Genomic DNA, 11133 nt, shown 5'->3' with positions numbered 1-11133 from the left:
CTTTATGATTTCCTTAGGATACAGACTTAGTAATGGCATTCCTGAGTCAAAGGATGTGCATAGTTTTATAGCCCTTTGGATATAATTCCAAATTGTTCTCCAAAATGTTCTCTTACAACTCCACCAATAATGCATTAGTGTCCCAGTTTTCCCACATCCTCTCCACCATTTATCATTATTTTTTTCCTATCATCTTAGCCAATGTAAGAGGTATGAAGTGGTAGCACAGAGTTGTTTTATTTGTAGTTTTCTAATCACTAGTGATTTAGAACATTTTTTTCATATGACTATAGACAGCTTTAATTTTGTCACCTAAATATTTTCTGTTCATATTTGACAATTTGCCAATTGGGGAATGACGTGTGTTCTTATAAATTTGACACAGTTAAATATATATTTTAGAAATTAGAAACATTGTCTGTGAAGATTTTTCCCAGCTTTGTATTTCCCTTTAAATTTTGTTTCTGTTGGTTTTGTTTGTGCAAAACCTTTTAAATCTAATATATCACCACTCTTATTCAACATTGTACTAGAAATGTTGGCTATAGTAGTAAGAAAAGAAAAAAAGAAACTAAGGAATTAGAATAGGCAATGAGGAGAAAATATTAACACTCTTTGCAGATGATATAATGATTTATTTAGAGAATCCTAGAAAATCTTCCAAAAACTTACTTTAAACTTTAACAAATTTCAGGATATAAAATAAACCCACACAAATCATCAGCATTTATAATACTAGCAAAGCCCATTAGCAAGAGATAGAAAGAGAAATATATTTAAAATAACTGTACAAAATAATTGTTTGAACATATATACATATATTTTATTTAATTTATACTTTACCATATTTAACATGTATTGGTCAACCTGCCATCTGGGGGAAGGGGTGGGGGGAAGGAGGGGAAAAGTTGGAACAAAAGGTTTTGCAATTATCAATGCTAAAAAATTACCCATACATATAACTTGTAAATAAAAAGCTATAATAAAAAAAATAAAAACAACTGTAGGGAAAATAAAATATTTGGGGATCTACCTGCCATGACAAACCCAAGAACTATATGACAAAATTACAAAACAATTCACACAAGATGGTGGAGAGCAGACATGACTTTCTGTGACCTCCTCTGATCTTCTCTCAAACCAAGAGCAGATTCTTTCTCTAAAGTGATTTTGGAATCACATAACCCACAAATATCTGGATCACAAAATCTTTCCAGAAGAAGGTTCCTTGTAAGAGCTTCAGAACAATTCTGTTTCAAATGAGCAGGGAGATAGTCTGTCGAGCCCAGACCTTAGGACAGGGAGCCCAGGGCAAGAAGCTGGGGCTAGAGTCAGAACTTTACAGTTTCCACTCACCTAGGAATCTTCTGTGAGCCTCTTAGGCTACTCGGTCCTGATTGCAAGCAGGTGGTTTGGCAGATTTGCTACAAAATTTCTGGTCATATGAAAAGATGCTCCAAATCACTATTGATCAGAGAAAGGAAATTAAGACAACTCTGAGGTACCACTACAACACCTCTCAGTTTGGCTAAGATGACAGGAAAAGATAATGATGAATATTGGAGGGGATGTGGGAAAACTGGGGCATTGATGCATTGTTGGTTGAACTGTGAACAGATGCAACTATTCTGGAGAGCAATTTTGAACTATGCTCAACAAGTTACCAAACTGTGCATACCCTTTGATCTATCAGTGTTTCTACCAGACTTATATCCCAAAGAGATCTTAAAGGAGGGATAGGGACCCACATGTGCAAAAATGGTTGTGGCAGCCCCTTGTATGGTGGCAAGAAATTGGAAACTGAATGGATGCCCATCAACTGGAGAATGGCTAAATAAATTGTGTTATATGAATGATAAGTGATAGCTAAGATATAGAACTATTATTCTATAAGAAACAATCAGCAGGATAAATACAGAGAGGCTTGAAGAATCTTACATGAATTGATGCTAAGTGAAATGAGCAGAATCAAGAGAACATTATACATGGCATTAGCAATTATACAACGATCAATTCTAATGGATGTGACTCTCTTAAATAATGAGATGATTGAGGCCAGTTCCAATTGTTCAGTGATGAAGAGAGCTATCTACACCCAGAGAGAGGATTGTGGGAATTCTCACTTTTTTGTTGTTTGCTTGCATTTTGTTTTCTTACTCATTTTCTTTTCCTTTTGATCTGATTTTTCTTGTGCAGCAAGAGAATTGTATAAATATGTTTACACATATTGGATTTAACATATATTTTAACATGTATAACATATATTGGTTTGCTTGTCATCTAGAGGAGACGGTGGGGGAAAGGAGGGGAAAATCTGAAACACAAGGCAGGGTCAATGTTGACAAATTATTTGTACATATGTTTTGAAAATAAAAAACTTAAAAAAAAAAACAATTCTCATACATATAAAGCCAGATTTAAACAATTTGAAAAAGATCAATTGTTCATGGGTATGCCAAGCTTTGGTTTACTTGTTCAATGTCATACAAATCAAACTGCCAAAAATTATTTTATAAAACTAGGAAAAAATAATAGCATAATTCATCTTGAAGAACACAAGGCCAAGACTATAAAGGGAATTAATGAAAAAATTTATAAAGGATGGTGGCTTAGCAGTACCAAACCTAAAACTATATTATAAAGAAGCATTAATCAAAACTATTTGGTGCTGGATAATAAACAGAGTGGTGGATCAGTGGAATATATTAGATGTATGACACAATAATCAAGGCCTTTAATAATCTAGTCTTCAAAAAAACCCAAACTCTAACTTCTGGAATAAGAACTCAATATTTGATAAAAATTGCTGGTAAAAGTGGAAAATAAGATGTCAAAAACTTGACATAGACCTACATCTCACACCCATACCAAAATAAGGTCAAAATGGGTATATGATTTGGACATAAAGGATGATACTATAAACAAATTAGGAAAGCAAGGGATAATTTACCTATCATATCTTTGGAGAAAAGAGGAATTCATGACAAAAGAAAAACTAGAGAATATTGTGAAAAACAAAATGGACAACTTTGATTACATTAAATTAAAACATTTTTGCACAAACAAAACCAACAGAAACTGTACTTTGATTTTAAAAAATAAAGTGAAAATGTTGCTCATGCAAATAAGCAGTGAAAATAGTATGAAATTTTTATAGTCTCTCTTGTGGAGAAATTAAAATCACTTAAGAAAATTTTAGTCACCTTACTAAATGGCAAAATACATAGCTAATTACATTATAAAAACTCTCATTTTTTCTAATAGCTTATGATAGACAGTACAATAGGTGAAAAATGTACTTAAAGTAAATTTCATATGCTGTTTCATTTTCAGTATTTTATATAAACTAATAATTGTTAAGCAAAAAACTTTAGCTATTTCTATATTCTTTCCTACCAGTGATACACCAGTTGTAATCTCCCTGAAATTCTACTAAAAGACTAACTGGTGCTACTAACTCATTCATTTAGAAATTTATCAGATATCAAATTTTTCAAAGTGGAGGATGTTTGTTTTGTAAAACAGCCTTAATAAGCCTTAACATAAAGTTTGTTTCTGTAAAGTATTTTGTGATTGCCTCCAATGGTTTAGAAGAAGCTTTAGAAGATGCATGACTAGAAATCCTGATTTCCTGACATATTTGCATCAGAAAAAAACCAAATGGAAACCACTACTTTTTTGTTCCATCTGCATCTGATGAGATGTAACTATAAAGAAAAAGAGTGAAATGGGGTTTCTCTGGTCAGTGTACAGAACGTATTTGCATGAGTCTGTTTATATATTAGGAATCAGTTTGTGCTTAAGTGTAGAACCATTGTGATCATTTGGAAATAATTTGATAACAGGATGAAAAACTGCAAGAATACATTGCAGCTATTCAGAAGTAGCCAGAGATTGGGCAGCTAGGTTGTGCAGGTGAATAGAATATCATGAAGACCTGAATTCAAATCTGGTCTCAGACATTTACTAGCTGTCTGACAATAGGCAAGTTACTTAATCTTGCTTAATTTCTTTATCAGTCAAATGAGCTGGGAAAGGAAATGGCAAACCATACTACTATCTTTGCCATCAGATTGGGTCATGAAGACTTTTACTTGACACGAATAACTGAACAAGAAGATCAGAGTATGATGTAATCGCTGCACAAGCAAGGAATCATTTGGTACATGATAACAGTTGCAATTCATTACAGAAACAAATCTATCATGCTTCAAATATGCACATACTTGTATACATAAAAGGAAAAATGCTTTTAGAATATGATTTTGTAATTATTTACTGTTTAATCCACTATGATTCATTCATTTATTTGTTTACTTTCTTTAGCATGAATTTCTTGTGTACAGAAAATTCTAATGGGAATCACTGTTTTATAGCATCACTGCAAGTCATACAGACTTTGTTTTCAAACTTGGAGAAGTCCATTCCTATTTTGGGCTCTGTTAAAAGCCTTTATTTAAGGCAAAATATGCCTTTCTGAAGTTTCCAATTGTTATTTCTAGTAATGTCTTTGAAACACTTGAAGGCAGGTATTATACCCTCCTTAGAATATTCTACTCCAACATAATCAAGCTCAGATCCTTCAATTAATCCACAAATGACACTGTTTCTAGACAATTCACTATCCTTGGCAATTACAGAGGACCTTCAGCTTGGCAATGACCTTACCAAAATTTGGTAACTAAAACCAGGTGCCTTTTTCTTATCTGGTTTATTCAATGCTGAATAGTAGTTGATAAACACTCTACTTATTCCTTACTGGAATAAGTAAAATTCTGGATTCTGGGTATTAATTGACTTTTTGTGAATGGGATCTATGAGATTTTCAAGGAGGAATAGAGACTCTTCTCAGAGGGTTTGTTGAGCCCTTTTTGAGGGCTGCTCATCTATTTTTGGTGTCCATCTGTCTCCCATATATTTTTCTTAACGGCTCCAAAAAGTTTTAGCATGTGCAGCAGCCACAGCCTGATAAAACTGGCTTGGCAGGTGGGCTACACCAAGTAGAGGGTAACTGGCAGCCTTGGATTCTCAGAGGTGGGGAGCTTCCTGTCCTAAGTATGTGAAGACTTCCACCTGGCATAACAGGTGGATGAGAACAATTGGCCAAGCAGGGACAGTGAAGGGTTTAGAGCTTGGCCAAACATTAGAGATGCCTAAGTCATCCCCTGCATCCTGGCCAGCCATCCTGACTTTTCTCTTGCGATAGGACATCAGTGACTCTAGAAAAGAGAAAGAGGCTGATGATTTTGTGTAATTCTGCTTCACTTAAATCCAAATTCAGGTGCAACTCTAACTCCCTCTGATGTCATTGTTCCTCTTGGAAAATGAAGAATAGACAATAGCTTTTGTAGATGCTATCCTGCAGTTGACTCCTATAACAAGTGTAACTATAATGCCTTAGAGTTATTATAATATATTAATATTGCATTAATATATTGATATTATATATCTTTATAATATATAATATATTAACATAATATACATTGATGATATTACATTAATATGATATAATAATATAATAATTACAACTCCTTAGAGTTCTTTAAACATTGTTTCATGGTGTAGGGCAAGCAAGATTCAAAAGAAAACTGCCTACCCAAGAAAAGAAAAGAAAAAGGAAAACAGGAATTGACACTTATTAACTCTGAATTCACTTCATCATCTCCATTTCATGTTTCATATTATCTATACTATAAGATGGCACTATCAGACCCAAGGACATGAATTAGGATTACAACAAAATCCATCCATAACCTCTAGTCCACCCTCCCTCATGAATTGCTGTGAAAACCCCTGCTCCAGGCTGTAGAATTTTATTTGGAACACAACAACCACCTTGGCCATATTCTTTCAGGAGCAAACAGCTTTCAGGGACTACAATCCCATGGCACCAGAGATGCAAATCTCTGAACTGCTAGTAGAGGGTAAAATAGTATTACAAAGCTTTGAATTACAAGTATCAGATCAAACAACTGAGGAACAGAGGTTGGACAGATCACAAAAGACAGGACACTTTATGTAGATGGGGGGCTATAAAACCTTCCATCAAGTCTGATTGAATGCCCAGATAGGATCAGTTTTGACTACAGAAATATCAATTGTATTATATGGGAGAGTGCTGAAATACTTTAAGATTGATCCCCTAAGGAAACCACTGAGAGGAGAAAGTTAGAAAACTTGAGTAATAGAGAAAAAAAAAAATAATGGGGAAGACGGACATTAGCAAAATTTCAGGAAGAAAACTCACAGACTTTGAATATAAATAAACGATAAATAGGAAATAGTATCAACAGGAAAAAAATATGGGCTTCAGAAAAAGTAAGCAAATTGAAATATATGAATAAACACTCAAAATTGAAGGAAAATGATCCAACACTCGAAGACACAAGAATTTGAAAACATGGAATCGACACATTGACCTTGAGTGAATTGAAACAAAAAAGAGCCCTTAAGAGAAGAATGTATGGCAAAAATAATGCGCAGAATAGAAAAATTGGAATCTACAATGGCAAACCTTATCTAAGAAATAAAAAAGACAATAGGTTGAAAATACAGAAAGAAAATGCAGAAGAAAAATAGAAGTGAAAACTTCTATAGAAATTTCTATAGAAAATAGAAGATGAAAAACAATGTAGAAAAAGACAAGCAAAACTCATAAACATTAGAAGAAACTATACAAACGAAATCACTGATTTTAAAACAAAATGAACAGAGACAAGCAAAGGATCATAAGTCTCTCAGAAGAATACAACATAAAAACAAAAAAATAACATCATAATGAAGGAAATAATATAACTGCTCAGAACTTTTGAGCATAGACAATTAAATTTAAATGGAATGAGTTCACAAAACACCTTCAGAAAAACAAATAAACAAAAATGGTACAAACTCCAAAACACAAATTTAACAATTCAATTTAGAAACAAGTTTCACTAGACAAAAAGAAAAAAAAATTAAAATATAAAGGAAAGAAGATTGAAAAAATGCAACACTATTTTGTATCAGTTAGAAAAGGGAGAAGAGATTTGAATCATGAATTCTGAAGAATAATAGAGCTCAAGTTACAGTGCAGGATGATCTATCCTGCAAATGTGAATTTAATCTTATGTGAACAAATATGAATATTTAATTTTTTTTTATTTTATTTTTTTTTATTTAATAGCCTTTTATTTACAGGATATATACATGGGTAACTTTACAGCATTAAAAATTGCCAAACCTCTTGTTCCAATTTTCACCTACCCCCCCCCCCCCTAATCGGGATGACCTAGTTTAAATATATTAAAATATAAATTAGATACCTAAGTATACCCGACCAAAGCGTTATTTTTGCTGTAGAAAAAGAATCAGACTCTAAATATTTACAATTACGGAAGGAAATCAAAATGCAGGTGTGCAAAATAGGGATTGAATTCAATGTAATGGTTTTAGTCATCTCCCGGTTCACTGGGCAAGCTTTCAGTTCATTCTGCTCCATTAAATTTTAGATCTGGTAGCTAAGCCACCATCATTTGATTTTTTTTCATTAATTCCCTTAAATTCTTGACCTTTTTTTCCATAGAACTTTGTTGTTTTTTTCCTGGTCATTAAAATAGTTTTTTGGGAGTCTGATTATATCCGCTAAATAAATGATTGTTTTATATTTCATCTTTATTTTTTGTCGCCTATCCAAGAGCATTTAATTTTTCAATTGGTTAGATCAGACTTAATTTGTGGGAAAATGGTCTGTAATTTTACTCATAAAGTTTCTGATTTTCCTTGGCACATGATTCCTTATTTTATATTATCAGTAGTTACTTTAAATGGAATTTCTTTTAACTCTGACTTTTGGATTCTTTGGATATATAGAATGCTGATGACTTATTGGTTTATTTTAACCACAACTTTCTAAAGTTTGGATTTTCTAATAACTTTTTAAAAATCTCTGGGGTTCCTAGTATACCATCATGTCATCGGCAAAAGTAAATTTTGGCTTCCTCATTCCTATTCTTATTCCTTTAATCTTTTTCTCGCTTTATTTAAGCTGTGTTTCTAATACAATTTAAATAGTCGTGATAGTGGGCAACCTTGTTTCCTCCAGATCTTTTGAATTTTTATTTTTCCTTAAAATGCTTACTGATGGTTTTAAATAGATGTTGAAGTTATTTTAAGGAAACGTCCATTTTATTCCTATACTCTCAAGTGTTTTTTTGGGAATGGATGTTGGATTTTATCTCTTTTTCATTAAGATGATTAATGGTTTTTTTAATTTGGTTTTAAATGGCCAATTAATTGAAGTTTTCCTAATATTGAACCAGCCCTGCATTCCTGGTATAAACCCTACTTGATCATAGTGTATTATCTTGGAGATGATTTTCTGTAGTCTTTTTGCTAATATCTTATTTAAATTTTTGCTCAATTTATTAGGGAGATTGGTTATAATTTTTCTTTTGTTTTCATACCGGTTTTAGGTAAATTTCCATGTCTTGTCTAGAAAGAATTTGGTGGACTCCTTCATTCCCCTAATCAAATAATTTATATACTTAAATTGTTCTTTAAATGTTTGGTAAAATTTTTTATCTGGTCCGGGGTTTTTCTTGGGGGTTGTTTATTGCCTGTTCTTTTCTTTTTCTGGAAATGGGACTTTAAACCTTCCCTCCTCTGTTAGTCTGGGAAGTCTTTTTTTTAGGTGTCATCCATTTAAGTTATCAAATTTTTGGCAAAAGTTGGCAAAAAATCCTTATTATTTCTTAATTTCCCTTTTTGGTGGAAAGGTTCTCCCTTTTTTTTTAAAACTTTTTTTTCCTCCCTCCTTTTCTAACAGATTTACCAAAAACATCTATTTTATTGGCTTTTTCATAGAACCAACTCTTAGTTTTATTAATTAGTTAATGGTTTTTTTACTTTCAATATTTTAATTTCCCAATTTTAAATTTCCAATTTAGTATTTGATTGGGGGTTTTTTAATTTGGTCTTTTTAGTTTTTTTTTTGAAAGCCAATTCTTAATCCTTTTCTTTCTTTTGTTTTTCAAGTAAACTCTGGGATATAAATTCCCTCTTATTACCCTTTGGGCCATCCCAAATTTGGTTATTCTCATCATTGTCATTATCTTTAAATTATTAATTGTATCATAATTTGCTCTTCACCCAATCATTCTTTAAGATGAATTTTTGTTTCAATTACTTTTGGTCTATTTCCCTTTTTAAATGAATTGTCATGATCTGAAAGAAAGCATTTACTATTTTCTTTCTTGCATTTAATTTAGGTCTTTATGTCCTTAATGGTCAATTTTGAATAGGTTCCATGAACTGCTGGGAAAATTCCCTTCTTCTATAATTTTTTCCCTCCAATTTTTTTCTAATTTCTTTTCTTCTTTAATTTCTTTCTTATTTGTTTTGTGGTTTGATTTGTCTAATTCTGGGGGGAAGGGTTGGATCTCCTACTATTGTTTTGTTGTCTTTTCTTCTTAATCAACCTCCTTTGGGGTTAGTGCCATACCACTTGGTCATATATTTTTAAATTGATTTCTTCGTTGTTTATCTCCTTTGGGGATGTGTTTCCTTCCTTATCTCTTTTAATTGACCATTTTCTTTTTATTTAGGATGGATGGTCTCAACTTTTTCACCTGACAAAAGTTTGCTCACCTTTTTACCCTCTATTGTATCCCCTCAAATGTGTTTCTTGTAAATAACATATTTAGGGTTCTGATTTTCCAGTTTTGCCTCCTCTTTTGGGGTACTCCCATTCACATTTACGGATAGTTAAATCTTTTTCTGCCACCCTAATAACCCCAGATTGTGTTTACTTATCTTGCCTCCCCAACCCTCTTTCCCCTTTTAAACTTAGCCCTCTTGTATCCACGATCTTATCCTCTTTATAATCCCTCCCTCCCCGGTTCTTTCCCCTTCCTTTTATTACTCTTTTTCTTTCCCTTTTCCTCTCCCCTTTTTTTGGGGGGGGAAATTTTCTCTAAAACAAATGTAATTTTTTTCTTTGGGCCAACTCTTGGGGTAAGATCCCACAGTGTTCCTCCCCCTCTTTCCCTCAGATATGTGTTTCCTTGCCCTTTGTGGGATTGGTTTCCCTTTTTTCCCTCCTTCCACCTTATTCTGCCATCCCTTTTCCATATCTACTTCCCTTTTTATGTTATATCATAAATCAAATTACATGTATTCTTTTTTGTATATACAACGAAATACATTTCTCAAAATTATTTTTTTTTCTGCATCTCTTAGTTCTATGTTTGGAATCAAATTTTTTTTTAGTTCTGGTTTTCTTCAGAAACAAATGGAATTCATTTGTTTCATTAAATCCATCTTCTTCCTTGGAAAATGCTCCAACAGCTGGGAGTTTATTCTTGGCTCATCTCAAGTTCTTGTGCCTTTCGATATATATTGGCCCTTCTTTTCCTTTAATTAAAAAGAATCTTGGGGTCCCTTGTTGTGGCACCTCGGTATTTAAATGGTTTTTTTGGCTGTTAAAATTTTTTCCTTAATCTGATAGTTTTGAAATTTCCACAATATTCCTTTGGGGGTTTTTCTTGGGTTTCTTTCAGAAGGTGTTCGATGAATTCTTTCAATCCTATTTTACCTTCGTTCTTTCATCTGGGCGTTCTCTTTGATGATTTCTTGTAAAAAGTATCTAGGTCTTTTTTTCATATAGTTTTCAGAAGGTCAATAATCCTCAGTTATTCTCCTAGATCTTTTAACTTTTTTAAAATTAGTTCTTTCATTTGTCATTTTTTGTTTTGTTGCTGATTCTTCTTCTCAATAATCATTAGATTCTTTTTTCAGTTCTAATTTTAAAAATTATTTTCTTCATTAGCTTTTTACTTCTTTTGTTTATGTCCAATTGGGTTTTTGAATGTTTTTTGGTCTGTGGAATTTTTTTCCATTTTAAATTTTTTTTTTTTGAATTATTTTCTTTTTTCAATTCCGATCCTACTTTCTTGCGTGTTCTTTGTCTTTTTCATTCGGATCTCTTTTTGGAGTTCTTTGTCTTTTCCAATTCCCAAATTCTTTCTAGTGAATTCTTTTTTCAATTCAAATTCTTACTTTCCTGAGATTTTTTTTTTCCAATTCACCAATTTTGTTTCCCCTGCTTCCGAATTTTTTAACTTTTCAATTCTTTTCAGAGGTTGCTCCCTTTTAAAA

This window comes from Sarcophilus harrisii, chromosome 4 (assembly GCF_902635505.1).
Source record: "Sarcophilus harrisii chromosome 4, mSarHar1.11, whole genome shotgun sequence".
In the NCBI taxonomy this organism is placed as follows: domain Eukaryota; kingdom Metazoa; phylum Chordata; class Mammalia; order Dasyuromorphia; family Dasyuridae; genus Sarcophilus; species Sarcophilus harrisii.
This window is presented reverse-complemented; position numbering follows the sequence as displayed.